At 52.9% G+C, this 23,098-nt stretch overlaps 1 long non-coding RNA gene and 1 pseudogene across 1 annotated transcript; one reads left to right on the top strand and one right to left on the bottom strand.

The window, feature by feature from the left end:
• Nucleotides 1-1,928: 1,928 nt before the first annotated feature.
• Nucleotides 1,929-2,135, bottom strand: LOC120385236 (annotated as a pseudogene).
• An 8,293-nt stretch (nt 2,136-10,428) lies between these two features.
• Nucleotides 10,429-13,615, top strand: LOC120385138. Its single transcript, XR_005589290.1, has 3 exons — nt 10,429-10,789; nt 11,720-11,874; nt 13,471-13,615. It is a non-coding gene; the product is annotated as an uncharacterized LOC120385138 (long non-coding RNA).
• Nucleotides 13,616-23,098: the final 9,483 nt, after the last annotated feature.

Below are 23,098 nucleotides of genomic sequence, written 5' to 3'. Positions count from 1 at the left end.
CCCGGGCGCGCGCTGCGATCGTTGGGATTCGAATCCCGCTCGCGGCCAGGGGCGGTCCCGGAGCGGGGGAGGGGGCTGGGCTGCTGCGCTCTGTCCTCTCCTTATGCCGCCCAGGTGGTGGGGAAGGTGACCTGGAGGCAGGGAGCCCCGATGTCGCTCCTTGCTCCCCCCTCACAGCCCCCTAGGGGGGCACAGCCCAACATTGGGGGGAGCAGTAGCTACATATGCGAGTTGCACTTTAATGATACAGAGATTGCCCTAAAGCACTTTATATTTCACAGTGTAAATATTTGTAATAAAACTATATATAGTGAGCACTGCACACGTCGTATTCTGTGTTGTAACTGAAATCAATATATTGAAAATGTAGAAAAACAAAATATAATCCCGTAATTTTAAATTGGTATTCTATTGTTTAACGGTGCGATTAAAACAGATTAATCATGATTTTTTTTAAGTTAATAGCGTAAGTTAACGGCAATTAATTGCCAGCCCTAGATTTGAATGTTTCTGTCACATGCAGGACAAGCTGGAATATCCGTGTGCAGGGAAAGAGCCTGGGGGGAATTGTGCTGTGAAATTATTTCCTGTTCTGACATGTCCCCAGTTGCCTTTTTTGCCCTAACAGGCTGCAGTGCAACATCCATGTTTTGCTCCAGCTCATTCCGTCCTCCCAGGGGCCGGGGAAGGGAAATGGCTGCGGTGGAGCCAGTTGAGGGAGGGATGATCAGGAGTTGCTGGCGGGTTCCTTGGCGGGAGAAAGGGAAGTAAATCCATAGGGGGTGGGAACTTCCAGGAAGGTTGGTCTGGGTGGGAGAGGGCAGGAAATTCCCAGGGTGGGGGACAGGGAGTGACTAACCTGCTGGGATTTGTTTACTGTGAGGCTCCAGCATTTCTCAAGTGTGGCCACCAGGGGCTTTTATTGTGGCCACAGGCTCCTGGGCTGTAATTGAGGGGAGTCAGGGCAGCAAAGCAGCGGCTCTTTCCCCGGGCTGCCTGCAGGGGCTGGTCCCTACCCCTTCCGGAGTCATAAACACTGCAGGAGCAGGCAACCAGTGGGAGTTCCCACCTCCCACGTGCGGTGGGGCTCAGGCTTCATGCTTCTGCTCTGGGATGGTGGGCGATAGGCCCAGTCAAGATACATGGAACATAGGCTGGGTGGGGAGAAGTCTGTGTAACTCATCCAGTTATTGATATACATGTGACCTCGAATATTGCCAATCTGTGTGTGTCCCCACACACACAGAACCCCGCCCCAACCAACCATCTCCCAAACAGACCTCAGTCTGGAAAGCATTCATCCTCATATTGTTGAAAAGACTCACAGCAAACAGAAGAATCTCAGCTTTTAAAACAATCCTCCAGCAAGCAGGGCCGGCTCCAGACCCCAGCGCCAAGCAGGCGCGTGGGCGGCGTTGGGGCAGGGCGGTATTTGGCTCCGGCGACCTTCCGCAGTCATGCCTGCGGAGGTCCACCGGAGCCCGGGACGAGCAGACCTGCCGCAGGCAAGACTGCGGCGGGTCCCCTCTTCCCGCTGCTCCACTTGAGCTCCCACAGGCATGCCTGCAGCGGGTGCGCTGGTCCCGCGGCTCGACGGAGCTCCCGCAGGCATGCCTGCGGATGCTCCACCAGAGCCGGGACCAGCGCACCCGCCGCAGACACTTCTGCCCCGGCCACGGACGGGAAGGGCGGCGCGCACCGCCCTGCTTGGGGCGGTGTAATTTCTAGAGCCGCCCTGCCAGCAAGACAAAGAAACTCACATCTGTAGACTCAGAAAACACTCCCAAGAAATTTTAACAATATGTTGTTATGAAGAAACCAAAGTGCTAAAGAGGCCTGATTTTTCAACTACTTTAAATTTTTTTTCTCAAATCAGCATCTTTAGAGTGAAACTTTTCTGCTTTTCTAACCAGACAATTCTCCCAAAATGAAGAGAGACTGGTCCTGGAGACACTGCAATACCAGGTCAATGCATGGGGTGGACAGAGCAAGCTCCTATTCCATCCCCTTGTTTCAAAAATAAATTTAACATACAGTCCTCCAACAAAGGACCTATCAGATATTAAACTGATAAGAACAGATATAACTTAGATAATATTTTTTACCTCAAGGTTCCCCAGACACAGATAAGGTTTTCATCTCGAGGCCAAAAGACCAAAACATCAAGACATTTGATCACAGCCTTGAAGAGACCAAGAGACTACTCACCCCTCTGAGCTCAAAAAGCCAAGAAGCAAATTTAAAGTTTATTAGAGCATATTTAAAAATAAACGATACAAAATGTTTGAAGAGTCAGTTATTGTGTCATTGGGGGTAGGATACAGGCTGTAGGGGGATATTAGCGTTTGGGTATTGGACGGCACATACATATACACAGTCTGTCATGTCCCCAATGCGGGGTATATGGTGGGTGAGTTCAAGGTACAGCCAACAAGCAGTGAGGGTACATCACTCATACAAACAGGTTATGGATAGTCATGAGCACAAATAAATGAACCAAATGGGTAATGATGATAGGATGATCCTCACAGGGCAGAGTTCAGTGTGGTTGGTTTAAGGCTCAAAAAATAAAGTCTAACAGGGAAGTTTACAGGTCATTTCAGCCTTATGGGTGCGTGAAATCATGCCGGCTTACTCTTTGCATTGATGGTGGGCCGTGACGTACTCTGTGTAAATATCTCTGAACCAGATCTTAGCTCCTACATTTGATCTTAGCTCCAAGGAGCCGAGAAACAATGCTAAGAGTCTCAAATGCTAGGCAGCCGCTCTTCCCACTGCTTTCTACTTCAGCACGAGGAGCTCCCAGACACACACCAAACACCATTCACAAAACTTTGATAACTAGGTAACTCAAGTGATGATCACTTCCCAAAATGACTCCACTGGAAGAATTCAAAGCAAGAGCCCTTAACACACAATTCTGTTCAAAGACAGAGAAGTCTTTCACCCTCCTTCCTCTTGCTGGTTTCCTGTACACTCCTAATTTGCATAAACCCAGCCACTGACCTGTGACTAACAATCTCTCACTTTACTCTTACAGCAAAACAGGCCAAAGAAAGCCTATGCAAGCGCTATCCCGCAGCCCCAATGCTCTTTTCTGCTCCTTCTCAAACGTACAGTTATCAGGCACACATAAGATAGTTTTGCTCCATACCAGTCCAGTTCCTTGCTGTTTCTTGTCTAACCACTGCACACACATGGTATAACCCTACCCTGAGCTGATTCCCGACTTTTGTGCTCAATACAGGAAAACGAGAATTGAGAGAGAAGCTGTGCAGGGAAGTCTTCCTCAACTTGCACTCCACTCCCCAAGGGCCTTTCGGGGTCTTCTATGGACTTCAGGTTCCATTTGATTGCCAAGGTTTGTGGTCTTATTAATTAGCCATCTCCTAATGCAAGGATGCTGCATGTCAGACTAAAGATCGATTTTCCAAAAGAGCTGAGAAACAGAACTAAAGCTGAGCACGAGGTGTTACATTTCCATGAGCATCCAGAATCTGACTGTGCCCTGGCAAGTTCAATGCTTCCGAAAGAAACTGGAAAATAAGGAGCCCATCAGGTCCCCCTGCTAGCACCCAGATCTAGTCAATCTGCTGGGAAATAAGGAAAAGGTGATGAATAAAGAAGTCAGGAAATAACAAGGAAATGAAGAGGTTTGTCGAACGGGTTTCTGTCCAATTTACCATCTTCTCAGCTACCAATCAAAGTTAAAGACCTAAAGTCGACCTATCGGCATAAGTACAGATGGTTGGATGGAAGTTAAAAGGAGCTGCTGTGGCAAGTGTTAGGAGCCTGCAAGCAACATGCAGACCGTTTAAAAAGCACATGGCATAGAAAAACCTTAGAGTTCTGTCCATAGGCAGGTCCTTCCATAGCTTGCTGAGTCACAAGGTGTATCTGCCTTCTCTCAGTGGGTCGACTGTAGAGCTGATGGTCCGTAATGGGCCATCAAGCAGGCTAGGCAGAACTGACACCAACTTGTCTGGCTGGGGTGTTCCTGGAAGCAGAGCACAAGTTTGAAATACGGGCAGCATAGAGCCAATATTCATAACATCAACTACAAAAATGATACACATCTAGAGATAGCATCATTATAATCAGCCAATCAGAACCTCTCCATAGACCTCTTACACAACAACCTTTCTACAATATTGGCTGCGAATATAGAACAGTGGTCGCAACAGTGATCTATACAGTTACAGATTATGTCAGTAATGTCACAGGAGGTGACACAGTTCTGAGGGCTGGAGAAAATGCCTTCTAGTGAGCTATTGAAAGAGCTCAACCTGTTTAGCTTCTCAAAAGAAGATTGAAAGGTGACTTCATTGAAGTGTTGAAGTGCCTTAATGGAGAGAAAAGATTGGGTATTAAAGGGCTCTTGAATCGAGCAGAGAAAGGCCTAAGAAGACCCAATGGCTGGAAGGTGAAAAGAGACAAATTCATATTACAACTAAGGCACAAATATTCAACAGCGAGGATGATTCACCACAGGAACAAGTTACCAAGGAAAGTGGTGGATTCTCCATCTCCTGATGTCATTTCATGAAGACTAGATGCCTTTATGGAATGTGTTTGCCCCAAAAGTAGCTCTTGTGTCCTACAGGAGGCCTGCGATACACAGGGGTCAGATTAGATGCTCTAATGGTCTCTGCCATAAAGTCGACTAATTTCTGAAAATCTGAGGGTAGCATTGGGAGCAGCGCCTGATGTTTCCCTGCCTAGCCGGCTTGCTGCCTAGAACGAACGCTCCTTGAGTGGGGTGATCCACAGGAGTAGCTCAAACCTGCAAAGTGCCTGGCCAGGGCAGGACGTTAACCCAGCAAGGGAGGGGTGTGGCAGTGACATCACAAAGGCCTTTGCAGGACCTCAGCCTATTGGTCCAAGGTGGTGGGAGGTGGTGACCTCACAGAGAGATGCTGACATCAGCCAGGCAGGACAGGGGCGAGGGGCCAGGGAAACCTCAGAGACCCCTGTGGCTTTACTGGAGCAAGTCTCCTTCTCCAGGTCTCCTTCTCCTTCTCCAGGTCTCTCTCTGAGGACTGAGAGAGTATTCGGGTTCATGGACGTGAGCGCCAGGAGGAACCTCTTTCGAGTTTTCTCCTTCCCTTTTAGTGATTTTACTAGAAAACAGCCGTCCCTGTTTAGAAGGTAAGAGCCTCCTGGAGGTTTGAAACCTGTTCAGTCTGATCCATCTGGTGAGAGTTGAATTCTAGGCATGGAAAACACGAGCTTAAAGAGGCAGAATTTTATTGCGCACCTGGGATTTTGTCCCTTAGAATCACTGGGGACATTAGGGTTTGTCCTTTTTGTTTCACATTTTCCTCCATCCCTTCCTCCCTCCTTTCTCTTCTTCTCTTGCTTATTTTGTTCTTTCTCCTGTTCCTCCCAACACCAGGAGGGAGGGGGTGTTGGGGAGGGCTCTGCAGCTCCCACTGTAGGAGGTCCACCCAAAAATGTGAGGCTGAAATAGTGCTCAGGCAGTCAGGACCGGATTAGCCTTTGTGGGTCCCTGCACCAAACATATTTGTAGGCCCCTATGTAGTCACTGTGGGCTCCGAGTGTGGGCCTGGTGGGGCAGTGCCATTGGTGCCATAGGAGACCCGGTACTGAACCTCAGAGACATTTTTCATTTTGATCACACACCCTACATGACTGTACGCCTTGCCATACACAGCTCCTCAGCCCCGGGTTTTCTTATTGAGCTGTACACCCATGTGGGTTTACCAGTGTCCACAGTGAGCAGAACTTTCATAGTGATCAAGGAAACTCCCCACAGATTTATCTCCTTCCTCATTCAGACCTTCTCTAGCCATGTCTCCAGTACCCCCCATGTCACCAGTCACGGCAGGTGGTCCTAGTCTCAGCTCAGAGTTCTAAAGCCAGCAGATACCTGATCAGTTCTGACAGATCCCCCCCCCCAGCCCCCATCCTGCCATGTGAACCAGCCACCTGCAAACACCATCTCCCCAAAGTCAGGACTGAGCCCTTGGGAATCTGAAGCCACCAGCCTCTCTCCCTCTGCTCCCATCTACATGCTAGTCTGCTACCTGGTCACCACCACCTCTCCCCATACTTGTTTCCTTTCCACTTTGGAAATGCTCCCACCCAGCTGGAAGCTCCCTCTGCCAGCCTGACCTGCTCCCTCCTTCCCTGCTCCCTTGACATTCCTGTCCTACTGGTGCCCTCTGTTCCTTGAGGTGAACTCCAGTGTCTTTAGCTGCTCTAGCTTAATGGCCCCAGTAGTCACAGAGCCACCTGCAGCTTCTCTGGCTACAGCCATGGGGCCAGTTCCCAGAGGCCAGCCTTAGCCAGCTGCAGCTACTAGCCGCAGGAGGGGTGGCAATGCCAGGGCTGAGCGTGCTTGAACCTTGCAACGGCAGCACTAGGGGCTCTAAATCCTCAGCCCTGGCCCTAGGCAGCTGCAGACTCTGGAGTTAGGCACTTCCTCCTCTAGGCCATGGCTTTAAATACCTGCGATTCCCATCACCTGCAGCAGAGGCCACCACCCACGCCCCCCTCAGCCAGCACCTAGTCGTGCAGAAAGTGCAGCCTGAGTGATTTTGGAGGCTGGGGTGCCAGGAGGTTCCCATCCCTGAGCAGCAGCTCTGCAACAAGCTCACGTGCGTCCCAGTTGGGACATTAGCTGTTACTGACAAGGCTTGTCTGTGTTCTTTTTTTTATCTCATTGTTAGGTGTGAGAAGTATGAACTGTTGAATAGGTTCCATTAGTTGGTTAATAAGATGTCTACGAAGTAAATCACTGGCTTTAAAATAAGATCCAATCTGGAGCATATGAACTATTGACCCCTGGACTCCATCTCTGAGAGGGGACTTGTTTACCATCAGGGGACAGGCTCAAACCAGTCCAAACCGGTTTTTCCCGCCAAAACCAGCCCTCAGCGTTCCATCTCCTCAGCCCTTTTCCCGCCACAGAAGTGATATAAGGACGTGCTCAGCGCCTGCGCGGGGCCGTCCCCCCCCCAGCGACGGCCCCTCCACGGTCGGGTCTTCCCAGTGCTCCCGAGCCGGAGAGCGACGAACCCCCTGGGTCCCGCCGTGAGACTGAGGAACAGGAGGCCTGTCACCCCCATTCCTGCCGTCCTGCATCCCTGGTGTCCAGCCTCCCACGGAGCCCCCGGGGAGTGAGAGACCCCGGGGGGGGGGCACTGGGGCTGGGCAGGAAAGTGACTCTGCCCCGGGGAACCCGGGAGAAGCCTCAGAGCTGCCTCAGCCCCAGTGGAGCTGCAGCAGGAGCTGCCCCCGGCATCGCTGGGATTTGGGGGGCAGAGACTGGGGCCTGGCGGGGGGGGATCCCCTGTGGTGTGGGGGGAGATGGGGGGTGTCAGGCAGGGAGGGGAGAAGCTGGAGTTGGAGGGGGGGAAGGTCAGTGGGACGCGGGGGGGAGGGGGGGTTGAACTGTCTCTGTGCAGCCAGGAAATTCCCAAGTGGGGGGAGAAGTGGTGGGCGGGGGTAGGGGGGAGGGGGGTTAATTGGATCCTGTCCCTGTTTGTGCCACTTGGCTCTCGCCCCCGATACAAATTCTCTCTAGTTCTGCCCCTTTTCTCGCTCAGTGTCTCACACGGGGCTATAAAATCTGGGGCGATTTCCCCCCTTTCCCCTCCAATGATCAGCTCTCCCGTCTCCCCCGATTTCCCCCGTTCTCCCCATGAGTCTCAAACGTCAGTTTAAAATCTTCTCTCGTGAGGGGCATTTTCCACCCGTGTTATCTGCAGCGATTTGTCCTTGTGTAGGTGGGAAATTGTTGCCCTGCGTCATTCCCCAGCACATGGCTGCCCCTGGAGTGGGGGTGGGATGGCTCAGTGGCTTAATGCTCAAATAAATTTGTTAGTCTCTAAGGTTCCACAAGTACTCCTGTTCTTTTTGTGGATACAGACTAACACGGCTGCTGCTCTGAAACTATGTAACTGTACTCTCTATGCCAGGATCTAAATCATGAATGAAGATATTGAACAGAACTGGACCCAGAGCTGAGCATGGTGGGACCCCACTCCTTATGCCCTTCCGGCCTGACTGTGAACCACTGATAACTACTCTCTGGGAACAGTTTCCCAACCAGTTATGCACCCACCTTAGAGTAGTTCCATCTAGGTTGTATTTCCCTAGTTTGTTAAGGAGAAGGTCATGTGAGACTGCATTGAAAGCCTTCCTAAAGTCTAGATAAACCATATCTGCCGCTTCCCCATCCGCAAGGTTTGTTACCCAGTCAAAGAAAGCTATCGGGGGCTGGTTTGACACAACTTGTCCTTGATAAATCCAAGCTGGCTATTGCTTCTCTCCCTATTATCTTCTAGATGTTTTCAGATGGATTCCTGAATTGTTTGCTGCATTATCTTCCCTGGTGCAGAAGTTAAGCTGACTGGTCTGTAACTGCCTGGCTTGTCCTTATTTCCTTTTTCATATGGGAACTACATTTGCCCTTTTCCAGTCTGCTGGAATCTCTCCCATCTTCCATGACTTTTCAACTATAATAACCAAAGTAAAACTAGCCCATTGGGTCTGTGAGCAGGTAAATCGCCTCCCTCGCCCAGCAGCTCCCCCAGGGCAATGACCCAATGCCTCCCCCCACCACAGGGACAGAAGCTGAAAGTCCATCTGATGGCAGGTCAGGGGCTAGCGTGGAATGTGCTGGGATCTCGGCCTGGGCCCTAGTGGGGTAGGTGACCCTGTCACCCGTAACCACACCCAGCAAGGCCTGCACCGATTTTCTCCCTGTCTGTGAGTCCCAGCAGAGAGACCAGGGACTCATTGGTCCATGGAGAATGAGCTTTCCCCCAGCTGGGGGCTGCAAACCAGTGATCAAGGGCAGCGGGTGAGGGGAGCTTGCACTAGCGCTCCTGCAGGGTCCATGGTGTGGGGTGAACAGAGAAATCCAGTGTCCAGGGCTCTCAGGCCACGTGTCCATTCCACTGCAGGAGGGGATCTGGGAGCAGCCTGAGGGGACTGGGGCAGGAGTCGGGAAAGCAGCCGTCTGGGAGAAGGAGGGAATTCAGCTGTGCTGGGGAAGCTGGGCTGAGCAGAGATGGTGCTGCAGATGCTGATAGTTCCTGAGTACGACGCTGCAGCACTTTAACTACATGGTTAATATAGAGGTTGCAGCTCAGCTGAGTAGTGTGCTGCACTCATTTTAATGGTGTTAGTGGCTTTGCCAGGGTATAAAACCAGGGCCGCCCAGAGGATTCCGGGGGCCTGGGGTCTTCGGCGGCAGGGGCCCCCACTTCGGCGGTAATTTGGTGGCGGGGGGCCCTTCCGTTTCATGACCCGCCACCGAAGTGCCCCGGAGACCCGTGGCGGGACTCCTGCTGCCGAATTACCGCCGAAGACCGGGCTGCACGCCGGCGGCGGGTCCCGCCGGCAGTAATTCGCCAGCAGAGGGTCCTTCCACCCCAGAGCGGAAGGATTCCCCGCCGCCAAAGACCGGGAGCAGAAGAAGCTCCAAGGGCCCGGCCCCGCAAGAGTTTTCCGGGGCTCCCGGAGCGAGTGAAGGACCCTGCTCCAGGGGCCCCGAAAAACTCTCAGGGGCCCTGCGGGCCTGGGCCTGGGGCAAATTGCCCTCTTGCCCCCTCTCGGCGGCCCTGTATAAAACTGAGGTGCAGCTTCACCCTGGTCACACCCCTCTATCCCTGCTCCACCCCTCCCCTCCAGCCTGTCCATGCTCCCCTCCCGAGCACTCCTTGTGCCTACAGCTGCTGGGGGGAGGCACAAGTGGCACCTGTGTGGGAGGAATTTCCCAGGGTGGGGGAGGGCTTTACCCCTTCCCTACAGCCCCTTTGGCCCACCCTGGGCAGCATGGGAGGCAGAGCACAGTGGTGGGCTGGGGCCAGATTTCAAGAATGTCTCTTGATGTCAGATCCAAATATGGGATCCTGCCTTTACATGCGTAGGGGCTGGACACCTGCAGTGCCCAAGGACTCCACATGCAGCTGTGGCTGCAGTTGGAACAAGTTCCTGCAGTCCTGTAGTTCAAAGGGAGAAACTGAGGTACCCAAAATTAGGCCATTGTTGTAAATTGAGGCCTTTCCGCCTGCCCGTTAACAACAGTCGGTGGGCTAAGGCTCATTGGAAGTCACTGTTTAGACTTGATCACGGCTGACGTAGTCCTGGTCATAAGCAGAAGCCTGGCAGTGAAAGGTCCTGATTCCATCCCCAGCCTCCAGAGGCAGATGGTCCCCCAGGGATGGAACAACCCTGGGGAATATTTTACACTCACAGTCTTTCCCACGGGCTGGGTAATTCCACAGTCTCATTCACAGGGCTGAGAACCTCAGGGTTAAGTTGCACAAAGTGAAACTAACTGAAATGTGCCCCCTGCGCTGCACGCTGTGCTGTGCTGCCCTGGGGAGATGTGGCTTTAAGCTGCTGTCCCAGCTCCTTCCCACTCTCAAGAAGGACTGGGCCAAAAGAGATCTGATGAGGTTCAACAAGCATAAGGATTTTTATCTCTCTAGGCCGATCTGATCAGAAGATCTCGGGGAGCCTTACAGTTTATCTCCCGCTGAGTCCCCCTTTTAAGGCCATCTATCAGAGCTGACTTTAATGAACTCCACACACACAAAGCTATAAAATAAAACAACAACACTTTATTTGCTAAGGGGAGAGGAAGGAATGGAAAGGGGAATGGATTAATGATTCTGGAGATTCGGAATAACACACAGGCACTTATAATACAAGATGTTCTATCTTTACAGACATCAGCGATAAAGGGGTGCAGGATCCAGAAAAGAGAAGCCAGTAGTGAACACTGACCGTGGACAACAGATGAAACAGACAGGTACGTATCCCTATCTTAACTCCCACCCTAACCCGCTTTAAGGTCGTCCTGAGTGCACGATTGATCTAACTAATCGGACCAGGTCCGTGTATGCAAGTTTGCTTTCCCAAAACAACAAACAAACAACCCCAACTTAATTAGTAAGTAGCTATTGCAGGCCCATAGCCAGTGGCAAGATTGTACCGCACCAGGAGAGAGAGCAGCCACCTGCACCTCTGACAGCTCAAAAGCTCAAGAGCCAGTGCCCCTGGCCCCTCCCCTCATTGGTCTCTGTAGGGAGCTGTTGCTGGGCAAGGTCAGATTCCTGCTCTTCCCACTTTCCCGCCTTTTCTAGGTACTGAGGAACAAGAACCTGACCCCCAATGGAGGTCGCCTTGTCCTTTTACCAAAACAAAATGGCCTTTTGATTTACAGAACTTATTTTAACTTTTATACAGAATAATTCGCAAACATGTATACTGAAATTAACATTTCTCTCTTGTCAGTGTTACACCTGTTTTAAAAAGATGTAACTGCCGACACCTGTGGCTTTGCCAAATTATGACCCACCCGATGAATAAATTGTCACATGGCGAAAAATTTGCATTGAACCCAAATACAACCATAGTATTACAGAGGGGGTAGTGCTGATTAAAACATTCCTTATCGCAGACTGGGGATGTGTAATAACTGTTTGATTTGCTTCTTCCCTAATTACCACGGGACCAGTTAAACTAGGAATAGGAGAAGGAAGAACCAAAACAAATTGGTATACTCTTATTCCATACGGACCTACCATAGACCATTTACCAGAGTCTGCCGTTGTAACATTCATTTTAAACCTCCTATACAAGTCTAACTATTTACGGAAAATTTAACCTTGATCTTACTGCAGTAGAAAGTTTTACAATGAAAAGACTCTTCCTGCTTTACATCCATTTCCCTGCATAGACGAACTATCGCAAGAAGGTGTGGATACAACAGTACATTGAGAGCCGAGAAGGAAGGACTGTGCTGGAGTACTAATTCTGAACATGGCACTAGGTCTTTCATGAACCCAAGGAGCTGATATATTTCCAGAAACCCACCCCATGGTACATGCTCAGGTACTTCCAATTTAATGCAACCGCAAATCTGAGAACTGTTGGGCACCCTAAGTTTGGTACAATTCCCAAAAGAGGTTTTACTATATCCCACTTACATGACATTTCTGTTTTTTCTCTGCATCCCACAGGTGCAGCCTGATAGTTAAGGCACATTTCTGAAATTACTGCTTGAAATATACCTGCCTTGTTTGATCTTTCTTTGACCCACTTGAGCACACAGCACGGTTCTTCCTTGATCATTAAAACAGAAATGGGGTCATTTTGTTCCAAAGGATCCAGGGTGGCCATGGGATCCTCTGTGGCATAATGACTCCCTGTTATACAGAACAGATGGTCACCTTCAACCAAATCAATTAACCAAACCTTAACAAATACAGTGCAACCTATATACATAGAGAATAGGATGATGGCGGTCATGTCGATCTAGGAATGGAAGAGAAAATATGATTGGCACAGTTAAATGGGTTGATTTCCTTTCCATTCCTTTACCTGGCTGCTATGGAATCACTTTAATTTGATCCCCTTCTTTGCTGGTATTTGAACCTGATATACAGAGGCACTTGCTCCGTTTGTTATGATAACTGGACCCACCCAACGAGGACTAAGGACATGGCCTTTTCTATATAATACCTAAACATTACCTTTGTACCAACCACCCATCCTACATCATTAATGTGGCCTAACCAAGCACTAATGACTTGGTTATTAGCTTTTAGTTGAGGAGCTACTCGATGTTGAAGACTGCTGATGGTGTCTAGCAACTGTGACATGTATAAGTCTATTTGCACCCTGGGAAGGTACTCATCCGGTGGAACTCCTCCCACCCACTAAAGTTCAGGGGTGTGCATAATTCTCCCAGTTAGCATCTCGTGCGGTGAAAACCCTCACACAGTTCTAGTAGATCGCATGGCCGCTAGGATATATGGGAGTTTGCTATCCCAATCCCTTCCTTGCACATCTATTACTTTTCTAAGAGCAGTTTTCATGGCTCTATTAGCCTCTCGACGATAACAGACTTTGCGGGTGAGCAGCTATGTGCAACCGCTGTTTGATGTTTAAGGCCGCACACAGCGCTTTTGTGACTTCACCCACAAAGTGTGGTCCTCTGTCTGAATCTATTTCTGATGGGATACCAAATCGAGAAAAGGTTTGTTCCAGTATTTCCTCCTTTATGTTAGGCAACCACGCCACTTAGACACCCGTTCCAAAGTTTTGGACGCAGCATAGTGTCCCTGGCCATGAGCTACAGTTATTAGTTCTTTTCGTGGAGTTATTGGCATAACCAGTACAGGTAATTCACAGTTTGGTGATGTTGCTATAATCAATCCGTTTTTGTCCTTACATATCCTTGATGTTTCCCTGCTGTTAAAAGGGCTTGGAGATCATTATCCTGTTTTTGCAGGGTCAAGATGCCATGGCCTGCTGACACATCTGGAGACGGCATCTTAACTACAGCAGCTGAAATTGGGTCTTATCCCATGTATATGCTGATCCTAACCTAGCAGCTTGTTTTGCTAGCTGATTGGCCTGATTGTCAAGCGTGGCCAGAACCGACCCCCTTCGTATGGGCTTTTACTTTGAACTCTTTTCTTCCAGATGGGAAGGGCTTGAACCACCCAACTAGAAGCAGAACACAGACAGATGTTTTCCTCAGGTGCTACCCCAGACGATACTGCCAGGACCGCAATTCATTGTGCAGCTTGTGCTGACGGCGGCCTCACCGCACCCTGCACCACTTGCTGTGTCCTCCTGGATTGCAGCAAACCCTGCAACAGGATGCCCTTCGTGGTGACAAGCACTCCCATCAACTGCCCAGAGTGTTAACCCTTTTCCTTGTACTTCTTCCCAGGATGTTGCTAAGAAGAATGGAGATAGTAAGTCTAAATCAGGATCTGGCAACGGACATTCGTGCTCATCTCCTGCGTAATCGGAGCATAGGGAAGGATTCTCGTATGGGGATCTTCTCAGTACGAATATCCCGATTGACCAGACTTAGAGTCCATCCCGCCAGCCGGGAGAGGATACCCTTCCTCATTAATTCTTCCAGAGATGACATATTTTACTGGAGTATGGCATGTCCTCACCACAATGAGAGCTGTGCCACTTAAATATTCCCAATGTGTTAGGGACCATACCAGGGCGAATACCTCACGTTCGCAAGCTGAAAACCTCGCCTCCACCTCACTGAGAGTTTTGGAACCATAGGCCATCGGTCTCACCTGGCCAATTTGTTTTTGCAGCAAAACAGCTCCAGTGCTTGCTGGAGTAGTTGCCAGGTGCAAGTAAAATGGCAGGCCTTGTTTAGGAGAGGCTCGCTGGTGCAGCCGCTAGAGCCTTTCTAAGATCATTAAAAGGCACCTTTCACAATTGGCAAGTCAAATCCTAGTGAGGAAAAGACAAAGAAGCGTAAACTCTGGCAAGTCCAATGAAAAGTATAGGGCAGAGGCCAAAATGAACGTGAAGAGCAACTAGCCAAGGCACAACAACTAACAGCAAAGGGTTGTTAAGTACATGGGATCAGGGCCGGCTCCAGGCACCAGCCTACCAAGCACGTGCTGGGGCGGCACCTTGGGAGGGGGCGGCACTCGGGGGTTGGTTTTATTTTTTTTGTTTGGCCAGGCGGCGCGGGGGGGAGGCGGGTCTTAGGAGGCGGGGTGCCGTGTTGGGGGGGGCTGGGACTTGGGCGACGTGACGCTCGGGGGGCGGGGATGTGGGTGGGGCGCCGCTCAGGGTGGGGACTGGGTGGGGCGCCGCTTGGGGGGCGGGGCTTGGGTGACGCTCGGGGGCGGGGCCTTGGGCGGTGTGACGCTCGGAGGGGGGGCGGCGCTCCTTGTTTTTGCTTGCGGAGGGGGTACATGGGATGCAGGAAGTCTGCCAAACGGTCAGCAAAGCCACTAGGCAATCGGTGCTAAAGGAGCACTCCAGGAAGACCAGGCCACTGCGGCGAAGCTAAAAAAGTTCCTTGCTTCTGTCTTCACTGCAGAGGATGCGGAGGAAATCCAGACACGCCAGCCCTTCTTTTTAGGTGACAGATGCTAGAATCAAAGAATTATAGACCCATCAGGTTAGAAGGCACTGCAAGGTCCAGGGAGGGTGTTTGGGTGAAGAAGGGGGTTTGGGGTGTAGGCTCTGGGAGGGAGTTTGGGTGCTGGGTGCAGGGTCTGGGCTGGGACAGGGGGTTGGGGGTTGGGTGCAGAAGGGGGCACAAGCTCTAGGAGGGGGTTTGGGTGCTAGGTGCAGGGTCTGGGCTGGGACAGGCGGTTGGGGTGCAGGAGGGGGTTTGGGTTCTGGGTGCAGGGTCTGGGCTGGGACAGGGGGTTGGGGTTTGGGAGCAGAAAAGGGTACAAACGAGGGAGTTTGGGTGCTGGGTGCAGGGTCTGGGCTGGGACGGGGGTTGGGGTTTGGGTGCAGAAGGGGTACAAGCTCTAGGAGGGGTCTGGGTGCTAGGTGCCGGGTCTGGGCGGGGACAGGCGGTTGGGGTGCAGGAGGGGGTTTGGGTGCTAGGTGCAGGGTCTGGGCTGGGACAGGGGGTTGGGGTTTGGGAGCAGAAAAGGGTACAAACGAGGGAGTTTGGGTGCTGGGTGCAGGGTCTGGGCTGGGACAGGCGGTTGGGGTTGGGTGCAGAAGGGGCACAAGCTCTAGGAGGGGTTTGGGTGGTTGGTGCTGGGTGTGGGCTGGGACAGGGGGTTGGGGTGCAGGAGGGGGCTTGGGTTCTGGGTGCAGAGTCTGGGATGGGACAGGGGTTTGGGGTGCAGGAGGGGGGTTGGGGGGCGGGGGGTGGGAGGGGGGGTGCGTGGTGGGGGCAGGCTCTGGGCGGGGCCGGGGCGGGGGGGGGCTGGGGGGGGGGCTGGGTGGGGGTCGGGGCCTGGGATGCGGCGTTGGGGGTGCAGCAGGAAGGCGGCCCGGGGGGTGGGGGGGGGGGCCAGAGGGGAGGATTCCCAGGACAAGACACTCACCCAGGCCCCACCAGGCTGCTGCTCAGGAGGTCCAACCGGGATAAGCCCTCCCCTCAGATTCGACTTGGAGTCACCTGGTGGGGCGGGAGGCTGCCATGCGCCTCCTACTTCCACAGGCGCAGCAGCCGCCTCAGCCTGCCCCCAGCGCCGCTCCCCCAGCCTGCAGTGGCAGCGGCCAGTGAGGGAGCACAGTGTGGAGATGCAGGGGCAGGCAGAGACGCTTGGGGAGGCACGTGGGGTGGCAGGCAGGGCCGGGGAGGCACGTGGGGTGGCAGGCAGGGCCGGGGATGCTCTGGGGTGGCACGTGGGAGTGGCAGGTCGGGCTGGGGAGAAACCCTGCCCTGAACATTGGTGGAGCCGGGCCTCGAGGCCCTGAATTTGCTGGAGCCCGGCACCACAGGCCCATATAACTCGCCGCCTCTGGCAAGGTTCATCTAGTCTAACCCCTGCCAAGATGCAGGACTTTGTGTGTCTAACCCACCCAGCTTCTCTCTTCTGGCTGGGGTCCCTTGACTGCAGCAGCTCCCCCGATCTCCTCGCTCTCCTCTTTCCCTTACTTCCTTCACTTCTCTGCCCACTGGTTTGCTGCATCTCTGAGTCCTCTCTATATGCCCTGGCCCAGCAGCTAGTTGCCCAGGCTACACTCCCATTGCCATCCGTGGGGCAGCCTGGGCTGTGAGGGCTGCAGGTTTTGGTCCCTGGTCAATGCAGGTGCTATGGCTGCTGCACAGCTACGTGGTGACTCCTGCAGCCCATCACCAAACTGCGGGGCCATATTCTGCAGGGTGGCCTCCCTGGCTGAGATTCTGGGAGCAGAGAACCCCTGGGTCAGAGAAGGAAAATGGCCCACACAGAACACACTGTCAATGGCTCCCACAGACGTCCCCGTGACACCCGACTGTGCAGCCCAGAAGTTCTCCTGCTCCTTCATTGTCACCGCGGGCAAGAGTCTGGCAATGGGAATGGATTATGCATCTGGGCAAGGAGGAATTGGCCATGGAGGTGGAGGAGGACTTGGCTTTGCCCTCCTTATCCTCCTCCTCATCCAAGTCGTCCTCTTCTGCTTTCTTCTCCATGACCACGTGCTCCATTCCCATGGCCAGGTCCTCCCCTCCTCCACTTCCTCCTCTCTGGCCAGATCCTCCCTCTCCTCTGTGGCCAGGTTCTCCTCCTCCTTTTCCTCCTCGTCCTCTTCTCTGGTCAGGTCCTCTTCCTCCTGCTCCTTCTCCGTGGCCAGGTTCTCCTCCTTCTCATCTTCCTCTCTGGCCAGGTCCTCTTGCTCCTACTCTTCCATTGCCAGGTCCACCTCCTTCTCTTCTTCTTCCCCCTGCATCGGCACATCCTCATCCTCCTCCATTCCTGGGTCCTCCTAGTCTATAGTCAGGTCCTCTACCTCTTCTTCCGCCTCTTCTTCTTCCCCCTGCATGGCCACATCCTCGTCCTCCTCCATTGCCAGGTCCTCTCCCTTCTCCTCCTCCTGACCCAGATCCTCCTTGTCCTCCTCTGTGGCCTGGTCCTTCTCCATGGCCAGGTCTTCCTCTTTCTCCTCTGGAGCCAGGTCCTCCTCCTCTTCCTCCTGCTCCATGGCCAGGTGCTCCACTCCTGTGGCCAGGTCCTCTTCCTCTTCCTCCACAGGCAGGTGCTCCTCTTCCTGCTCCATGGCCAGGTCCTTCTCTTCTTCCTTTTGCTCCATGATCAGGTGTTCCTTTCTTCCTCTTCCTTTACCTTCTTCTTCCTCCTCCTCAGTGATCAAGTCCTCTTCCTCTTCTGTGCAGAGGTCCTCCTCCTCCTCCTCTTCTGCTGACAAGTTCTCTTCCTCCTCCTCTCCTCTGCTGCAGACACATTCTCCTCCTCCTCCTCCTCTTCTGCAGACACGTTCTCTTCCTCCTCCTCCTCCTCTTCTTCCTCTTCTGCAAACAAGTTCTCCTCCTCCTTTTCCTCTTCTGTAGTCAGATTCTCCTCTTCCTTCTCTTCAGACACATCCCCCCCCTCCTCCTCCTCTTCTTCCTTTTCTGCAGACACATTCTCCTCTTCCTCTTCCTCCTCCTCCTCTTCTTCCTTTTCTGCAAACAGGTTCTCATCCTCCTCCTTGTTCTCTTCTATAGATATTTCCTCCTCCCCCTTCTCCTCTGTGTCCAGGTCTTCCTCCTCCTCAGTGGTAATGTTCTCCTCCTCTTTCATCACTAGCTCCTCCACCTCCTCCTCTTTTTCACTAATCAGGACTTGCTCTTCCTGCTTCTCCTCCTCCTCTGTCTTTAGATCTTCCTCCTCTTCCTCTCTTTCTGTGTCAGGGTCTTCATCCTCCTCTGTCTTTTCCTCAGGGGCAAAGTCCTTCTCTGACTGGTCTGTGGGGGTCTCTGCATCAGAGAGACAAGGGCAGAGGGTGACTCTTGCTGGGGAGGGGGGAAGAGGAAGGACAGGGGTGAGAAGGGATGGGGAGAGCAGATTTAATGTTTCTCCCTCCCATGTAAGCATCGAAAGGCAGAGAGATCCCCACAGTGTCCCTCTCACACACCCCTCAGCCCCAGGACCCATTGCAGAGAGATCCCCACACTGCCCCGTCCACAGACCCCTCAGCCCCAATGACCCATGGCAGAGAGATCCCCACACTGCCCATCCCACAGACCCATCAGCCCTATGCCCCCATGGCAGAGAGATCCCCACACTGCCCATCCCACAGACCCCTCAGCCCCAGTGCCCAATGGCAGAGAGATCCCCACACTGCCCCTCCCACAGACCCTCAGCCCTATGGCCCCATGGCAGAGAGATCCCCACACTGCCCCTCCCACAGACCCCTCAGTCCCAGGGCCCCATGGCAGAGAGATCCCCACACTGCCCCTCAGTCCCAGAGCCCCATGGCAGAGAGTTCCCCACACTGCCCCTCCCATAGACCCTCAGCCCTGTGGCCCCATGGCAGAGTGGGCCCTTCACTGTCCCATCCTCCCTGGGAGTTGCTCCAAATCATCAGGGACCCACTTCCCAGAAGCTCCCCCCATGCCCCATTGCAGGGGGTGGCTCTGCAACTCCCGCTGATGTCATTGAGCTCACGTGGCTCTGGCCAGACCCCTGGGCTGGGATCCCCACAATGACTGGGACAGAGCGACTGGGTGTTAATGGCCCTTGCTCCTCCCCATGCCCAGGGGGTCTCCTCACCTGCAGTGGAGGACCACTCAGCCTCCGTGTTGCAGAGAACCTCCAGAGAGTAGCTGCTCTCCTCTCCGGCAACAGTTAAGCAGCTGAGGCAGCGATCCCCCAGCTCCTGCCCTGGGAATGCCTCCTGCTGGCCCACGCAGCTGGGATGAGGGCAGGCCTTCCAGCAGAAGCAAACCCAGAGCTGCGTTGCCTGGCTCCTGCCATGGGCTGAGTCCTGCCTGCCCAGATTGAACTTAGGCCACCTCCATCTCGGCCTGGATGTTGTCTCTCTCTGCTCAGCACCAGCCCTGGGGGCTGGTTTCCTCCCAGTGAGCAAGGCCGAGCAGGACCATCTCCTGGGGTGGCCGGGGCCTGCTTCCCATGCCATGCGGATGGAGGGGCAGCTCTCTGTCTGGGGACGCTGGCAGCTGGTCCCCTCTGGCTCCGGGGCCACCTTCCTCCTGAGATACCTTCTCAGCACGTCCATCCTGGAACTGAGCAGGGAGCAGCCGTGAGTCTGGGGCAACAAAGCCTCTCAGCAATGGGCCTGTCTTGCCTCAGGGGGGATGGAACCTGGGTCCTTAGAATCATAGAATCTCAGGGTTGGAAGGGACCTCAGGAGGTATCTAGTCCAACCCCCTGCTCAAAGCAGGACCAACCCCAACTTAATCATCCCGGCCAGGGCTTTGTCAAGCCGGGCCCTAAAAACCTCTGAGGATGGAGATTCCACCTAGGGAACCCATTCCAGTGCTTCACCATCCTCCTAGTGAAATAGTGTTTCCTAACATCCAACCTAGACCTCCCCCACTGCAACTTGAGACCATTGCTCCTTGTTCTGTCATCTGCCACCACTGAGAACAGCTGAGCTCCATCCTCTTTGGAACCCCTTCAGGTAATTGAAAGCTGCTATCAAATCCCCTCACTTTTCTCTTCTGCAGACTAAACAATCCCAGTTCCCTCAGCCTCTCCTCATAAGTCATGTGCTCCAGCCCCCTAATCATTTTTGTTGCCCTCCGCTGGACTCTTTCCAATTTCTCCACATCCTTCTTGTAGTGTGGGGCCCAAAACTGAACACAGTACTCCACATGAGGCCTCACCAATGTCGAATAGAGGGGAATGATCACGTCCCTTGATCTGCTGGCAATGCGTCTACTTATACAGCCCAAAATGCCATTAGCCTTCTTGGCAACAAGAGCACACTGCTGACTCATATCTAGTTTCTTGTCCACTGTAATCCCCAGGTCCTTTTTTGCAGAACTGCTGCTTAGCCAGGCGGTTCCCAGCCTGTAACGGTGCATGGGATTCTTCCGTCCGAAGTGCAGGACTCTCTTGGCCCCTGCTGACTCCACCCCAGGGGGCCCCTCCTAGTGCCTGAGTCACAAGGGCTGCTGTGCCCTGGGGAAGTGTTTGGTGCCCAATAACAGACTAGGATTGTCATCCAGGCACAAGGGTACAAATCTATCACAATCTCCCAGTAACAACACAACAAGTGAGGGAGCTTATTGGGCAGAGGGAAGAAAGGCCTGGGGTTAAGGAAAGAACAGGAGCAACTAGACTAGTAACCCATCAACAATCACAGCATTGACAAGGGGCCCGACCCGCCCCAACCAGCTCCCTCCCAGCCCCTGCGCAGCAGAATGGGAGTTGAGTATCAGTTCTCTAGGGGCTGATGCTGCCCTGTGCTCCTTGGCCGGCTTGAAATTCACAAGGAAAACAAGCAAAAGGGATTCTTACCGGGTCTTCGGTCTGAGTGTCAATGGGCACCTCCCAGGCTGTGACGCGTCTCCCTCAGCTCCACTCCACCAACAGCCAACAACCGAATGGAAACCAACCCCTTTGTCTCCGAGCGCTGGCTTCTGATTGGCTCCCTCTGCTCCACTCCCCCAACAGCCAATAACCAAATGTAAACTGACCCCTTTGTCTCCGAGCGCTGACTTCTGATTGGCTCTGGTAGTAGCTCCCCGCATGTTCCGTCTCCGCCCGGCATTCCAGGCATGCTGGGAAGCGGTATCCTGAGCCCTGCAGCCATTGCAGTGGCGGCTTAACGCACAGGGGGCCCATGCCCAGGGGCCTCGGGCAACTCGGGGGGCCCTGGGAAAATCTCACCATGCTCGGGCAGCATGATTTCGTTGGTGATTGTCTTGCCTGGCATCAACAACGCTTCTGCTCTCACTCGTTTTCCATCTCACCACTGGGCTGGACTCCTTCCTCTTCCCCTCCCTCTCCACCCCCACATTTCTTTCCCCTTGGTGCCAAACACAACACAAGAGGGAAAAACAAAAGTTATCATCACAATCTGCCGTGATGGCTAGGCTCTCCTTCTCGCATCACCCACACCCCAGGGCTTACCCTGAACCCCCTTTGCATGATGTTGTCACAGCTACAATTGGAAAGCACCCCACTGCTCCTGCACCCAGCATAGTCACGCTGCACAAGAGACTCTTGTCCCTTCCACTGGTATTAACCCCACAGAGCCCCAGGTCCAGCTAGGATGCACCTTATTTTTCTTTAGTACTGGGGTTCTCGTCCTCTCCTTCCTATCTCTCTTGGACTCCATCTGTGGGAGTGGACAGGGAAGTGTTACAGACACACAGACCCTCCCCCAGCTCTCTCTGCACCCTGGGCTCACACCTGGTTGTCTCCCCAATCCTTGGCGCTGTCCAGCATGCCTCCCCCTGCAGAAGTCATAGAATCATAGAATATCATGGTTGGAAGAGACCTCAGGAGGTATCTAGCCCAACCCCCTGCTCAAATCAGGACCAATTCCCAACTAAAGCATCCCAGCCAGGGCTTTGTCAAGCCTGACCTTAAAAACCTCTAAGGAAGGAGATTCCACCACCTCCCTAGGGAACCCATTCCAGTGCTTCACCACTCTGTGAGTGAAAAAGTTTTTTCCTGATATCCAACCTAAACCTCCCACACTGCAACTTGAGACCATTACTCCTTGTTCTGTCATTGGGTACCACTGAGAACAGTCTAGATCCATCCTCTCTGGAACCCCCTTTCAGGTAGTTGAAAGCAGCTATCAAATCCCCTGCTCATTCATCTCTTCTGCAGACTAAACAATCCCAGTTTCCTCAGCCTCTCCTCATAAGTCATGTGCTCCAGCCCCCTAATCATTTTTGTTGCTCTCTGCTGGACTCTTTCCAATTTTTTCACATCCTTCTTGTACTGTGGGGCCCAAAACTGGACACAGTACTCCAGATGAGGCCTCACCAATGTCAAATAGAGGGGAATGATCACATCCTCGATCTGCTGGCTATGCCCCTATTTATACAGCCCAAAGTGCCATTAGCCTTCTTGGCAACAAGGCCACACTGTCGACTCATATCCAACTTCTCGTCCACTGTAACTCCTAGGTCCTTTTCTGCAGAACTGCTTCCTAGCCATTCGGTCTCTAGTCTGTAACAGTGAATGGGATTCTTACGTCCTAAGTGCAGGACTCTGCACTTCTCCTTGTTGAACCTCATCAGGTTTCTTTATCTAGGTCCCTCTGTATCCTATCCCTACCCTCCACTGTATCTACCACTCCTCCAAGTTTAGTGTCATCAGCAAACTTGCTGAGAGTGCAGTCCATGCCATCCTCCAGATCGTTAATGAAGATATTGAACAAAACCGGCCCCAGCACCGACTCTTGGGGCACTCCACTTGAAACGGGCTGCCAACTAGACATGGAGCCGTTGATCACTACCTGTTGAGCCTGACGATCTAGCCAGATTTCTATCCACCTTATAGTCCAATCATCCAGCCCACAGTTCTTTAACTTGCTGGCAAGAATACTGTGGGAGACCATATCAAAAGTTTTGCTAGAGTCAAGGAATAACACATCCACTGCTTTCCCTCACCCACAGACCCAGTTATCTCCTCATAGAAGGCAATTAGGTTAGTCAGGCATGACTTGCCCTTGGTGAATCCATGCTGGCTGTTCCTGATCACTTTCCTCGCCTCTAAGTGCTTCAGAATTGATTCCTTGAGGACCTGCTCCATGATTTTTCCAGGGACTGAGGTGAGGCTGACTGGCCTGTAGTTCCCTGGATCCTCCTCCGTCCCTTTTTAAAGATGGGCACTATAGTAGCCTTTTTCCAGTCATCCAGGACCTCCCCCATTCACCATGAGTTTTCAAAGATAATGGCCAA

Source organism: Mauremys reevesii, linkage group 17 (genome assembly GCF_016161935.1).
Source record: "Mauremys reevesii isolate NIE-2019 linkage group 17, ASM1616193v1, whole genome shotgun sequence".
NCBI lineage: Eukaryota > Metazoa > Chordata > Testudines > Geoemydidae > Mauremys > Mauremys reevesii.
Note: the sequence above shows the minus strand (reverse complement) of the source record. Positions and strands in the feature narration are given on the sequence as shown.